The sequence below is a fragment of the Anopheles coustani genome, chromosome X, assembly GCF_943734705.1.
Source record: "Anopheles coustani chromosome X, idAnoCousDA_361_x.2, whole genome shotgun sequence".
NCBI lineage: Eukaryota > Metazoa > Arthropoda > Insecta > Diptera > Culicidae > Anopheles > Anopheles coustani.
In genome coordinates this window covers 16246354-16261284 of record NC_071290.1, presented here as the reverse complement: position 1 = coordinate 16261284, position 14931 = coordinate 16246354, and the positions used below count along the sequence as shown (strand labels likewise).

Sequence of the window (14931 nt, the reverse complement as noted above, 5' to 3'; positions counted from 1 at the left end):
ACTTCCATCTCCAGTACCGTGTCGTTGAAGGAAGTCGTTGAAGTATAATGTTTGCCTTCCCCCACTTCCTTCACCGAACCGACGCAAACAGACTAGCGATTCTAGATTCTAAACAGATTTTATAAAAATAATAAGAATAATGAAGCGCACGGTCAGAATATAAAATGATCCTTAAATAGCGTTAAATAATGTCATCAACTAGTTTTTCTCAATGTGATATTTTGCACAGCAAGACAACAACACACGTACCGAATTTAGGATTCCAAGGTTCGCTACAGCTTTATTGCTTGACGATTTGCATGTTTAAAACACGCGGTAGAGTTTTGTATTATGTTTAGTTTGTTTTTTATTTACCCGCCCTCTTCCCACTTGTCCTTTTATATTTTTTGTAGTTTTAGTTTGTTTTCTATGTATTTTTTTTCTTTTCAATTTGTTGTTCAATTTTATCGGTTGTTTGTTTAACGGGTTGTGGTGTTTATCGGGTTGTTGAGATTTAAGTTTGCTTTGCGCTTTTCATTAACTTTTACCGTTCAATCTTTTTATCGCGTTGCGGTAACGCTAACGGGTTTTGTTTAGTGTAGCTAGCCTAGCTTGCCTTAACGATATGCTTAAGTTTTGCTTCTGCTCCTTTCAGAACCTTCGTCTGTTTTGCGTGCGTTTTCTTTTGGTTGATTATTGCATTGGGCGTGTATTGGCTTGTCGTTCCAATGTAGCGTATTGCATTTTTTGGTTGCATTATCGGTAGCGGGATGGCAAGTGCAAGGAGAAGAACTGGCAGACTAACCGTAGCCTTCTGAAACTGCCTGTGTTGCTAGCGATAAGCGTGCTTCTAGGTCCCTAAATTCGATGTTCATTGAACGACGATTTCCAGATCGTATATGAGCGATGAACAAGAATAGCTGAGCTTCAACATCGGCAACGCGCGCGCTTCCGGCTGACGCGAGCAAATGGAATGGATTAATGAATTTTTGGTGAAGTATATCCGGCGGTGCTGCTGGTGCTGCTACTGCTGCCTGCCATTGCCCCGCCGCCCCGACTCGGCACCCCAACAAAACGCCACCTTGCTGCCACGTCGGAGAAAACGTGTTCGTAGACCATTCCGAACCGGATCCGGCGGATAATTTGGCGCACACGACGTACACCTCCACCTTCCCAAACCCGGTCGTGGCAGAGATAGTAACGGCGGATAGTGGTGAACGGCAGCGGCTGCAAAACGATCGTTGGCTTTTTTTTAGGAAACAGCGTTGACACGTGGCTGATGGTGTGTGTGTGTTTTTTTTCTGGTTTACTAACGTCTGCTTCAGTTCGTTGCGACACACACCGCGAACCGGGGGTAGTGGTGAGGGGGGCAGTGTGCAATGGTGCGGGGAGCAACACGTGGCTCCCACAACACCCAACACTGCCCCGAGCGCGGGATGTACGCGGCGGTTTCAGCTACTCTGGACGCACGCACGCATAGCGGAAAGGGGGGGAGGGGGGGGGGGGGGGGGGGGGGAAGGACTCACATGGTGGTGTGTTGCATTTTCGACCCCCTCTCGACCTCCTTGCACCTTCGCATACCCCCCGCGGAAAGGACTTCCGGTGGAGCTATGCTGGTTTAGCAGGCAGAGACAGGGAGAGGAAGGCAGCAAGACAGGGTGTGAGAGTGAGAGAAAGGAAGAGAGATAGTTTTGAGGAAGCGTGTCGTGGAAAACGAAACGTTTTAAGGACGAAAAAAAAGAGAGATAGAGAGCGACCCCAACGGTAGGAAGCCCGAGGGACGGTGGCGCAAATCGGCCTTCCGGCACGGTTCGGGTTCGCCGCGCAAGGTACACGGTCTGCGGGAGGCGGTCACGACGGGGCAGGGGTGTTGAGCAGCAGCAGCAGCAGGAGTGGCAGCCGCCACGGGCCACGAACGGAACCAGAAACGATGGAAATGAATACAATGTAGGTTGGTGAACTCCACAACACCGAACGGATGCATCTGGCGGTTTCCTCTCGCTATTTGCACAATCCGAGCACAAACACCGCACGGCGTGGCACTGCGCCCCCGGAACGGGTGGGGGGAGGCCCCGGACCAGAACCACCGACGCGCGCGACACTAGAGCCACGGCCACAATCCATCGTACGGGACACTCACGATTTATATATATACGTATGTATATACATATTTGATTTTTTAACGTTTGTCTGTTTCGTTTTGTAGCTTAAAAAAAGGTTAAAAACCGAAATTTGCGCTTCGTTTTGCTGGACGGCGGCTCGCTTATGATCTATGGCTGGCAGAGAAAAAGGTTCGTGGACGGACGTACGGACGGACGGCATTCAGCGCACACTTTGGTTTGTCGTTGATGATCGGCGGATAAATAATATATATTTGAAGCTTAAAGATAGAACGAGAAGGTAGGAAGTGAGTCCGTGAGACTGGGTGTGTGTGTGTGTGTTTGCGCGCGTGCGTATGTGCGCCGTTTGCCACCGGACAGGGTCCCGGACAAAAACACCAGCCGACAACCTCCCCCCGGCCCCGCGGGGGGGACGAAGGGAGCGAGAGCTCGGTGTCGTAGCTCGGGGTTGGCGCACACGCACGCACTGAGGAAAAAAGAATTTTCGTTATTACTATTATTTTTTGCGTTCATGATGGATCGTAGAACGGGTCGACCGGGGGATGGCGGGTGGAAGCCTTGGCCCTGCGAGATGGTGCGGGCCCGGGGACACACCCGCACCGGTCCGAGGCCGCTCTCGAAACCGCGCCATCCGGCCCGCGATCCGTCTCCCCGTGTTGCAGGGGGTCGAGCGTGATCCTCTTCTTAATTCCCACAACCAGCACACAGCCCTGTTTTGTTGCGAGGCCCGACGATGGATATACGGATGGTTCGCAGATTCCGGCCGCCGGCACACGGAGTGCACCCGGATCGCGTCAATCGTGGAGGAAACTCTGCGCCCGTTTCGCTTCAGGGCGAACACCAACCAGCAATTTTTTGGTAGCTAGAATTTACTTCGACATCGACGAGGGAAGCGAGCGAGCTGAAGGATGTTGAAGCGTCAGCGCTGATTCTAACTGGATGTATTACCACTAGTGACGATGATATACTAGCACTATTTTCTGAATCTGCACTACTTTTGCCTTTTTAGTAGTAGAACCGACAGATGTACACGTGCCAAGCATTCGCCGTATTTCGAAGAGGCGAAATGCGAGCTTGCAAGCAACCGCCAAGCACCATCACCAACACCACCAACTCTACAGGGATCACCCGGCAGGCCTGTCCCGTGTCGCGGTCCGCTGACGGGCTCTTTTCACCACTCCGATCGCGTGCGCCGAATCTGCTGACGGGATGTGGACACGGGGAACAGAGTATGTTCACGGAAAAAAACACACGAAAACGATCACGTTCTTCTACTTCGGCGCTGAGGATCGGTTTGGCCGCCGCCGGCGGCGCCATGAGGAGGAGGAGAAGGGGTCGCTGTTTCTCTGGCTCTTTCGATATATATATATATAGTTATATATGTATATCTGGTTAAGTCTCGTTTGGCGGTGCAAATTCGTGTTTTTATCTACTGCTGCTCGCTTACTCGATCTAGCTCATTCGCTTTCCTCCTGGCTCGTGCCGATCCGTTTGCAGGAATTTGTATAGTTTACGCACGCACACACACACGCACAACCGTGCAGATCAGCGTTCAGGCGAATGGGGCCGCGTACGATGACCCGGCGGTGAGGGAAGGCGACTCCGATGCGGCGACTGCCCGCTTGTCACCGTCAGCGCGGAGGACACCGTATGCACACACAACTCACACACTCACTCACAACAGGGTGGCCGTCCTTGCCGGACGGTGGCGGACAGGGTCGCCGCCAGCGCAATCGCCACCGGCGCTCACCGACCCCATTGCCCCGCCTGTTCCACCTCTATGGTTGGCAGCACCAGGCGGGCGGTGGCCACAAGCGAAACAGACGTGTTGTGATCTGAACTCGCGTCGCTTCTGGTCGGGGGTTTTTTTTTTAATTAAAGTGGCAAAAGTGGATAGCGCTGCATCACCGGCGATTCGCAGGCGCAGACGTCGATTGGAGCCGGCTGGAGCACAACGGTTGTCATCGCCCAGGGCGACCTCAGAGCCGCACCACGAACGGGTTATACTGTCGGGGGTACCTGACAGAGGCTGGTGGCTGGGATGTTTATGATGTGTGGCTGGTCACGGTTCACGGTGGCACACATCCGATCGGATTGAAAAGATTTCCAACACAGACGCTAAAGATCTGCACAGTAACACACTTTCTGCTGGTGGGTAGCAATCCACAGCAATAGCTGCGGTATATCCGTGGTGCGTAACGATCGGCTCCATCGGTTCGCGACGCGTGCCTTTGGAATCGAAGAACTTTTCCTCCCAGCTGCCGTCAACAAGCTCGACCGGAAGCTTGCCTGCCACTTCCGCTATGTGTTTAACCAACGGAGCCGGATACTACCGGGTGAACCGAAGGGGGAAGGCAGCACACGGAACACGAGTACACATGGAAGCGGTGGGGAAATTCCGGTCCGGTACACGGTGCGCGTCTCGATGGTACGATTTTCTCGAATTCCGTTCTGATTTGCGAGTCCATTCTATTCACCTCGGTTCTGTCGTATTTCACCAGAAACCGCCCGGAAGCCGGATATAACGAGTGGGGTTGAGTGTTCGCGCCGCAAGTAGGATAACCGTATCGGGAACTAGCTGAAAAAATGAGGAACCACCGCTTCTCTTCCCTCCCGGGAGACTGAGCCGGAGCACGCGCGAACCGGCTCGGCCCGCCGGCCAGGACCCTCGCCATCAGCACTCGGGGAAACGCTTCATCCCGGATGCAGATCCATGGCCATGGCCACACGTTCCAATCCAGCCGCGGCTCTGGCAGGCCAGTCGAGGAAGACGGAAGCAAGGAAAAGGAAGACCAAAAAAACGAAAAGGGAGTGGAGCATGGACATGGAGTGATAGAGTAATAGAGAGTTTTAACATCAAATACACCCAGGATGGATAGCTTCAAGAACCATCACATCACAGTGCGCTTGAGGGGGATCATTATTGGAGGCTGGAGGGTGTGAAAAAGTGCTTCGAATTCTTCCGACCGGTCAACCCCGACCGAAACGCACACGGATTCTCCGGATGCTGGATGCTTTTTGTCCCTGTTCTAGCTTAGCAAATAGGCATGCATGATGCAAACATCAATTGCAACTAGATTCTCTAACCAAACCGATCATGATTTTAAATGTCCCGAGGTTCATGCGGAATTCAGACAATAAAACTAAAAAAGTAACCAAATAAAACCTGGGACGTGTGGCATAAACGCTCGTCAAAATGAACGTACTTTAAGATGCTCCTTAATCTTAGTTAATTTTCCTTGATGGGTTTCTGTTTTTAACGTTTTTAATCTCTCTGTCCCTTTCCCTGGCTAGAACTTAAACTTGTCTCAACTTATGGACGGATTGTTGTATTCCTTATATGATCGCAATTCACCGACAGGTAGCAACAATGTGGCCTACGGCTAGTAGTAGCTTGTCTTTCCTTTTGCTTGGCATCAACTTCGCGATACCTTGATTGATTGAAGTACGCGAACGTTTTTCTCGATTGTCTTTTCTCCGTTTTTGATTTTTTTTTTCGTTTCATTCGCCGCAAGTGTTTGCTTTCTCAGACCGTGTCTTCGTATCTAAGCTCGATCTTGTGCATCCTTTCGTGCGCTCGCGTGTGGCCTTTCTAGCATCTTCTCCCTGTTGGTCCTCTTCTGATAGATATGGGACGGGACTAAAATTGAAACGGGACTAAAATCGGCCAAACAAACGGAAAGACGATAGACAGAATCGATAAGAGAACAAGCGTAGGAGAGGAAAAAATGGAAATGCAGGACGTTACCTGATCGGGTTTTGCGCGAAAGGCTCTTCGTAACCACCGGAGGCATGGATGAGATACCGTTTGCCATACCATAGACGGGCAAAGGAGGCCCGACCATTTCCGGGGGGGAGCCGCGTCTCGTTTGGAAAACATACGATAGGCTTTTTACATCATCGTCCTGCCCGCGTGTCATTCTGGGGTTCTGGATTTCGATCGCGTCAGGGTTAGTTTTACAATGTTCCGATTGGCTGGTTTGCTTCTATCACGCAGCTTTCTTTTCGCGTGTCGTGTAACGGGCACAACTCGGTTATGTGCGACCGTATTTACAACCGTGTCAGTGTTTTCTCTTCTCCGGCGAGTTCACCATTACCTGTTGCATTTCGATTCGTAAGAATCTTATTGCCATATTTACCATGTTTGTAACCGGGCTTGCTTTAACGCTTTCGTGAGATACCCTTTACTGTTGCCGTGATATTCGCTTGCAATCTTTCCATCTTCTCTTCTTTCTTCGCGCTTTCAAACCTCAACCTCCTTGTTTTGTTTGCTTGCTCCTTGAGTTTAAGCCTCACACACACACACGCTGTCACAAGATTTCAGAGGCATCGCGTCAGGCTGGCCCAACCTAGATCGAACCACACGAGACAGGCGACTGAAAGGAAGTGATCAGCGTAAGGCTCCTTTAGGGCCCGGACCGGAGGATATAAGCAAGAGAGAAAAAACGATAGAATAGACACAGGTTGCCGCCATACAGTAATGGTATCCTCGGAGTGAGGACGAAATAAAACAAACAATAAAAAATAGTTTGGAGGTGACAGCACACCCAGCGATTCGAATGTTTGTGTTTTGTTTCCTTGGTCCAATCAAAAAGTTACAACAGAAAGAAAGGCTTCGTTTCGAAATGAAAGTGGAATTTTATTGGACTATTTTGTTTTTCTTTTGTTTTTAGCTTGCTCGTTTGCTTTGCTCGATTCTTTTTCCAGTACGCTTGTTTAACCATTGCCCAAACAACCAAAAAAGGCTGGATGGGCGAGCATCATCATCTCTCAGGCACATCATAAAGTGACCGGAAACACTCAACGGTCTTGGGGGTTGACAAACATTTTTCAACGTGTTCATTTCTCGTTCTGGCTCTGAGTAGCTTTGCAAAGCAACATTTGACATTGGAGTTTTGCGTCCGGGTTAGCTAACATCTGGTGCCATAAGACATCAATGATGCAAACGCTAATATATGGGGGCGCCGCATGCCCCGGGACAGCAAACAGCCATTGGATTCCTCTTTTCTGTTCGACCGTTATCAGTTTCGTTGTTCGTGTTTTAGTTTTAAATTGTTTTTTTTTTGCCCGCCCTCTTTCCCACATGTCCTTCAGAATGAGCCGTTGGCTTAGTAACGAATCCTTCTGATAAGTTTTGTTTTTGGTTTGATCAGGATCTTCCACCAACTTCGTTTCCGTCAACGTGTTTGTGTGTAATATACTTTTAGCGACGATTTAACTATGAAAATGATCATATCATTTGCTTTTAGTCAGTCTTTTGTTCAATACTTGTTTGCGTTTTACGGCATCATAATGATAAGGTCGTTATTCCATTTTTCCTTCTTCTAGTAGCTATGAGATATCATTCTCCTTTCCCGGGATAACTTCGAGAGCGTTTTTTAATCACGTTCGACATTTCTTGCCTTTTGCTTTGATTTTAAGTTGCTTGAAGTGCAGACAATATACTCTTTTACAAACTAATTGATCGGCGAAAGAAGCCGTTTTGATAGGAACTTTTGCACGGCATAAATCTTCGTTTGTGCTCGTTATAAAACTAAATTCCATCGCAATTCCAAAGATCGCACAAAGGAAAAATAATTCTGCAGACGCAAGGCAGTCACTTCTCTTACATTGAATTTTACGGCCATCCAAAGCAATGGAGCCGATGTTTGTTATTTTATATCCGTGTGACTTTCATAAGGTTGTTGCGCGCAATGTGTGTTTATAAACCGCATAAAGCACTAACAACATTGCTATTTCCCGTTTATGGTCTACTAAATCGGGCCTTTTGGTTATTATTACGATAACATTTGTTAAACCGTGCCTGCGCTGCCGTAACCTTTTTTTCTCGCTTAACAACTAGACTCTTACCGCCGGAAATATGTACGTGGCACGAGTAGTCAAAGCTGTTGCGATTTTGATGTGGCCGATCAAAAATATCACCTTTGCTCCCCCCGCGTAGTAACGACGTTGGATTTTGCTCTCTTCTCGCTGGCCGTTCCCCAGGCACCGTCCGTACACTGGGGACTCTTCACGCTTGCCAAGCAGAACCATACATCCTGTCCTTCCGCTGGAACCGCCGGCTCCGCCGCCGCCGCCACCGCCCCCCATCGCCTACCCGGAACCCGGAACCAAATACACTGAAGACACTGGCGAAAATATTTTAACTCTTTGCGACATTATCACCGCAGCCTCTGCTCGGGACGATATATACGTTGAGTAGCGCTGTTTCAAAGCGACAGCCAAACTCTTGCACCACCGCCGCAGCAAACACGTGTGTCGTCGGTGTGCTTTCTTCTTACAGCAGGGTAAAGATCAGAAGCAGCTAACCTCAAACAGCTGGAACAAAATCGATCACAGCTGCAGGTAGTACACGCCAAGGAACGCCGCATAGAACCGCCGCTTACTACGTTCACTACGATCATCAAACTCATTTGATACTAAAACGTTTGCTGTGCTGCCATGCCAAGATTCATTCAGCAATCCAGTTGAAATCAACTCGTTCGCTTCGTTTACACAAGCTACGATTAGTAGTTGCACCATGTGTGTCCGTGTAACAAATCATCTTCATGCTGACTATAGGCGTGCTAATACATCCTAGTGTTGATTGGTGCTTCGTTGTAATTCACCAGTACTGCTTTGATAACTTTTGCATTTGAAGCTCGAGTTCACTAACGCTTGTAGCGATGATTTGTTGTGGCTTCTTTTGTATATCCCGCTCAACCTGGCTGCATAATAGATGTGATTGATGTCGATTCCAATCCCGAACGAAATAGTTTCCTACTACTACCAACACATGCGTGAAGTTTTATCATCAAATCCGGCCTGTAGTTTACAGGAATTTTGGTTTTGAGCATTTCAGCTACGATCATTCAGATTATAGACGAACAATTACAATGATTATCTCTTCCCCTTTTCTCTCTCTCTCTCTCTCTCTCTCTCTCTCTCTCTCTCTGATGGTGACATGATGTCTGTGTAACATGAAATGGGCAGGTTTCGTACGATTTTCGGTCGATACTGATTCCTAAATATTTCGCTGGCGCCTTCGTATAGTGGCCTAAACCAGCTTGTAGCACATGGCGTATATTCATCAACTAACAGGGTCTGCTTCGCTGTGTACAGGCAAGGCTACGCCTAGTCAGCTACATTATTCACAATCAAAAACTATCATATTCGTATGACTCCATTGATTCTCCTCTGCTGATTGGACGAGCACGCTTGCAGGGGTTGCGTAGGAACGGCTCGGTTATAGAATACTTCAAACCAAATTCGTTCACTCCGATGTCTTTCGTTTACGAAATGAGGAACGTTGCATCACCGTTTTCGCACGATCACACTTCAAATCGGTAAAGTTCATTCATGCCAACATTTCACTGTGATTCACAATGCCTGTTTTCCTCGTCGTATCCATGGTATGAGACGGGACGAAGAATTGTGCACCGTGCCAGATGCCTCGATGGAATTGCGTCACAGAGACCATCTGTACAACTGCCCAAGACAACTGTTTACCGGAGCAACTTCTGGTAGTATGCCTCCAGTTCCAAATCCTCGTATTTTTTTATTTTAATGCAGAGTGTGTGTTGTAGGTGTGCTATTATCCAATTCCCTTTAGACAGGGATGTATATCACTGGTGTTCCGCTGTTACTTCTTGCTGCCATTCTCCATCGCGGGATAAAGCCGGAGTACATCAAAATATGGTGGCACACGAAATACTGCTGCCTCTGCGAGCGAACCAACAGCGTCGTGCTGGATCATCACTGTCACAAGACGGAGCGCGGTCCATCCAGATCGGGGCAAAACGCAGGTTACTCGAATCCTCGGCGATCTGCCTTCAAAAGCAGCACTGCTCGCGAATGTAGGTAACCAGCCAAAACCCGGGCGAAAAAAAATATCCTTCGAAGTCAGTCGTGATGAAGTGAACGCGTGTATCCCAAGGGCTGGAGCGACGCTTTCCAGCAGATAAGGGTGCATGAGCAAACCGATACGCCGATCGATCTTCTGCCTGAGAGGGGAGGGGTTGTGGTGAATGTGACAAGGTCCAGTCATCCCGGTGATGTGGATCTTCTCCAAACGACGCTGATATAGAGCTCTAGGAAACCGCCGGGTGGACATCGCACGCAAGGGGAGAAATAGACCTCTCGATCGCACAGTGAGGCGCCCGTAATGGGGACAGTATCATCTCGAACATAACACAGGGCATTAATCCATCGCTCGCGTACTCAAATCTACAAAAGAAACTCCCAGTAGTTAGAATACCGCCGCGACGGACACCTTAATGGCATGCCGTCCAAGATAACCGCCACCCCGCAAAAATCATTCAAACCAACATTTCGCTACGATTCACCCATGATCCGCCTTACGTAGAACTAGATGTCCCCAGTCGGTGGTGTGTGGTTCGTTCAATCAGTATCAGCTCGAAATCCGGACGGGCAGCACATACCAATCTCCAAGGGGGGGAATAGAACATGGCAAACGTAACCATCGTGATAGGGCAATACCACCCACCTGTAATCTCCAAGGTGGGATATATCTTCTTCTTTGCTTACACTCAAATCTACAACGAAATTCTAGTAGTTAGAATGCAGCCCCGCGACGGAGCCTCTCAGAGCTGAGCCGTCGCCCTTTTTTATATGCCCAAAAATCAACCAATGGAAAACACGAGACGATTCACCGTTCTTCCGCCGCCTTTGGGCGCGTTTGTATGATGATGATCCGCTTGGTGACGTGTTCGTTTTCTCAGTATGAACTCCGGGAAGGCATAGCCTATCTTCTCCAGACCGGTGTGGCTAGGGGGTAATAGATCTTGGCGCTCACTTATTCTCTTCGCTAACACTCAAATCTACAAAGAAATTCTAGTAGTTAGAATGCAGCCCGCGACGGAGCCTCTAGAGCTTGCCGTCCACATGTAATACTACGCCCAGAAATCAATCAATAGAAATAGTGAGATGATTCACCGATCTTGCCGTGCGTACAGCGCTGGTATGCTCTTATATCCCAGTCTCTCGATCATTGTGCTTCGTCGTAACGTCTGCCTGTCGTCAGTTACATATTCCTCCACGGACGCGTTAGGTTGCGTTTGTGGCAAAGCTGACGGTGCAAAACACGGTACCTAAAGTAAGCAAAATTCGAGGAGAAATGGAACAGAACCAAAAATCTACAAAGAAATTTTTTTAGGGGTTAGGACGCGCGCCTCACGGGGCGTAGCTTTGTCAGCTATCTTTTCCTGCGTGTGAATGTGTCTCCAAGCAATCGAGGGACAAAAGATGACTCATCGGATTCGCTCGCCTTCTTGTTTGAAATTTGTTCGTCTTCCCGTTGGGAGGGTGCTGTGACTTTCTTCTTTTCGTCAGTGCCTTTCTTCTGGCTGTAATTGCAAGTGACCTTTTCTTTTTGGGCTCAAGCCGACGGTTTTCTTTGGTGGACCGTTTAGGAGGTTGTTGGTGCATTTTGTGAAAAGTTTGTTTGAATAGTTTCCCAGTTGACGTTCGGTGGATTATATCTCTCTAGCTGCTAAAAATCAGCAAAATAAATCGATTTATCTTCACCTGCGCTTTAATAAAGCTGCGTGTGATGGTGTTTTTTGTTTTATAAAATACATAATAATTTTTTTTATAAAATAATAGAAAACAGAACTTCTCTACCTCTTCAGATCGCCGAGATGCAATCCCAGGCTGTAAGAGAGAGGGGAGAAAGGTACTAGATGTCTTGGTCGATGCTGGAAATAGACAAAAATGAAAAAACAAGAATAAACATATACGTTCGTCGTTGATTCCGGGCTTAAATTCAGGTGAAATTGAAATGAGTGTAATTTAAAAATATACCATACCAACAAAAAATAAGCGTGAACCAAAGTATCTTGATTAAAATTACATATTTTAAAGGAATTATAGAAAAAAAAAGAATTCATATAAAATTATTATAATTCTCTAGCTGAGGTTTAAACGATAAAAGAAACAACATATTATATACTCATTTTCGGTACAACTTACTTCAACTCCGTACAAAAATTGATTTCAACTGTACGGTTTTGTGATAAAAAGACTGGGTAAGTTATGAAGTCAGTGATGACCAGTTTGGTCTACGTGTGCATCGATCTTCGGGAAGAGAGAAAGTTGACGCAGAGGAAAGTTGAACAGTTGTCGACCTCCGTTGTGTGTGTTTGGAAGAAATTCGTAATGCTAAAGCAGGGAAAGGTGACCATAAACTTTTTATGTACAGCATATACCCAACCTGGATTGTGCATTTCTCTAGCGTCTCTCCATGCATGGCTTCTTCAAGACGTCAAAGAGCAACTGAACTTGTTGGAAAAGTTGAACAAACTGGGGTCTAGCTCGAAAAGGGCAACCAAGTTATTGCCACCACAAAGGACGGGATGACGCAAACGGACAATTTTCATCTCTACAGACTCAGTCTGTCTGCCCTCGGCGTTGGTACTTGAACTCCGGGAGGTCGAATTTTCACCCCCACATAGAGCGATGAGTTATTATTGAGTTTGTTATTTATAAAAATAATCTTCCCTCATCCGACGCAATTTTGTAGACACAGTCACGCATTGGGTACTGGCTAAAGAAGATTGTAGAAAATTCTAGAAATATTATTATTTAACATTAAACCAAACGAGGAAAAGTAAATTGTTTTTCGTTTCATTTCAATCGTAACATGATGCAACGTGCCAGCAGAACGATCGGCACGAAGGTTTCGATGATTTCGAATAAAAAAAGGCCCTTTTATCTAAGCACGCAGTTCAGTGAAGATCCCCCTCCTCCTCTTCCCTTCTTCTCTTCCCCTGGCTTGAAACTTCGGTTGTTGAGGAGGGGATAATTGTGCCTGCAGACATGTTTTTTCAATGTCTATTATTTTTTGCTGCAGCGCGTGGAAATTGTCTATACTGTACGCGAATGCCACAATGCCAATGTACGTTTAAAAGTTATTTTTTACAATTCATTTTACACTACCTTCGCTTCCCATGACACAAGGCAAATCAGCTGTACAACTTTTGTTCTGCTTCCCACTGCGCAAATAGTGCACTGACACGACGGAAGGGCGAATGAACGATGTGAATAAAATCCTAATATTATTGCTTGGAATTGAAGCATTAGGATATCTCCAATTTTATAGAATTGTTAAAAAAAATTAGAAAATTTTCCGTCCTATGCCTACCAGTGTTTTAAATACAAAATGTAAAATTCCGTTGTTGGCCTTTAGTATGACGCAAAACTGCTACCCTTTCTCTTTTTTCCGTCCTATTCGAATCATCTTTTGTCACTTTTTCTCGCACAGGGAGGTTATATTGCATCGTTTCCCGATCGTTCTTTTTTACTTGTTCGCAGTGCAACACGTTGACGTGGTGCACGTACGCCATTTTGCAAAGCACAGCGCAATGGAATTTGTACATTTTACCGTATTTTAATTTAGTTACAAAGTATGTGCCACCATCTGCTCGGGCTAGGGCACAATTAACACGCATTAGAGCACGTGGAAAAATATATTGGACTTTTAAAAAGTCTGCATAACAGTCCCGAACGGGAAATGGAAAGTATAGTTGGAAAGTAAGGTTAAAGGGCTCTAGGATTAAAAAGTACATTTTATGCTAACCCTAACTATAAATTTAACCTTATGACGCATGAGATAATTGATCCTACCAAGCAAAGAGGTATCGGAAATTGTTAATGCGTAGTAGCGGAAACCAGCTAGACTTCCTTCCTTTTAGATGGAAAACGACATGAATCTCCATTCCCATTTCAATAACTAGCTGGAAATTCCTCACCAAGGCAACTAGCGATACACTTTGAGGTTTCTTTGTTACACACCTGGATTTCGCTGGCTTGCAGACACTTCCTTGAACCACTATCCAATCACTAAATGCCACAACCAACGAGAAACAACACCGACTTCCACGACGGCTAGCACCTTTCTGAGCATTCGATGTGCTGGCGATCATAGGCAAACCTCACCATCAGCAGCAACATACTTGCAGCTGTTATGCTGGTGTTCGTGCCGTTGTACGGCGCAGGGTGGGGAAAATCGTGGCCCATTTCAATTTTTCTTATTTTATTGCGTAGTACATTCAAGGATTTCTCTGTATGAGACGTCGTCGACAGGGCGAATATTGGAATTTCTAGTGGATGGATGCACTAATGACGCATCGAATACTGGATGAATCATGTGCGAAAATTCCCTTGAATATTCCTACATCCACATACTGCGGTAAAAGGATGACGGGGTGGCTGTACGAGAATTTATTGTGCAAGGCCATAAGATGAGGCACGGGTGTGTTGGTAATATGCTTCCGCTGACATAAACACACACGTAGCGACATGGACCGAGCAGCTGAGCGCATGTTTCGTCATGTTCAGTTGGTCTTCCTTTGTTTTCCTAACTTCTTTTTCTTTTCTCTTCTTATCTTTTTCACCCGAGGAAAACTGGAGATTTTCATAAGAAGATCATTGAAAATGTCATTTGATTAGCACAGCGAAACCCGCACACGAAAGACCTGGAAAAAAGAGCGTACTTTTTAGAAGTTTTTTACTAAAGTAGCTGTAAAAAAACATACATAAATCATCGGTTGTTTTCTTCGATTCTTCTAGAGCGAGACGCAGTAAACTTCGTCGCTTTCTATTGTTCACCCTACTGTCATGAACTTATGTTTACATTGTTATTCTAGCACTGCACCTTCCTAGCTACATAAATGCAACCATATTTAATTTGAACGAACCGTTGGAAAATCTTACTTCGTTTTTATGCAAGCCGTTTGTCGAAATTTAGATTGTTATTTGTGTGGTATGAAATATTTATGTTTCAAATAATGAGCTCACTACGAAAAATAGAAGTAACACTATAATGTTTTATGGG

General features: G+C 46.5%; 1 long non-coding RNA gene across 1 annotated transcript; it reads right to left on the bottom strand.

The window, feature by feature from the left end:
* Positions 1-5520: 5520 nt before the first annotated feature.
* On the bottom strand, positions 5521-13983 carry LOC131269414 (uncharacterized). Its single transcript, XR_009179005.1, has 3 exons — positions 13890-13983; positions 5848-11794; positions 5521-5756 (listed from the first exon to the last, which is right to left on the bottom strand). It is a non-coding gene; the product is annotated as an uncharacterized LOC131269414 (long non-coding RNA).
* Between the last annotated feature and the right edge of the window lie 948 nt (positions 13984-14931).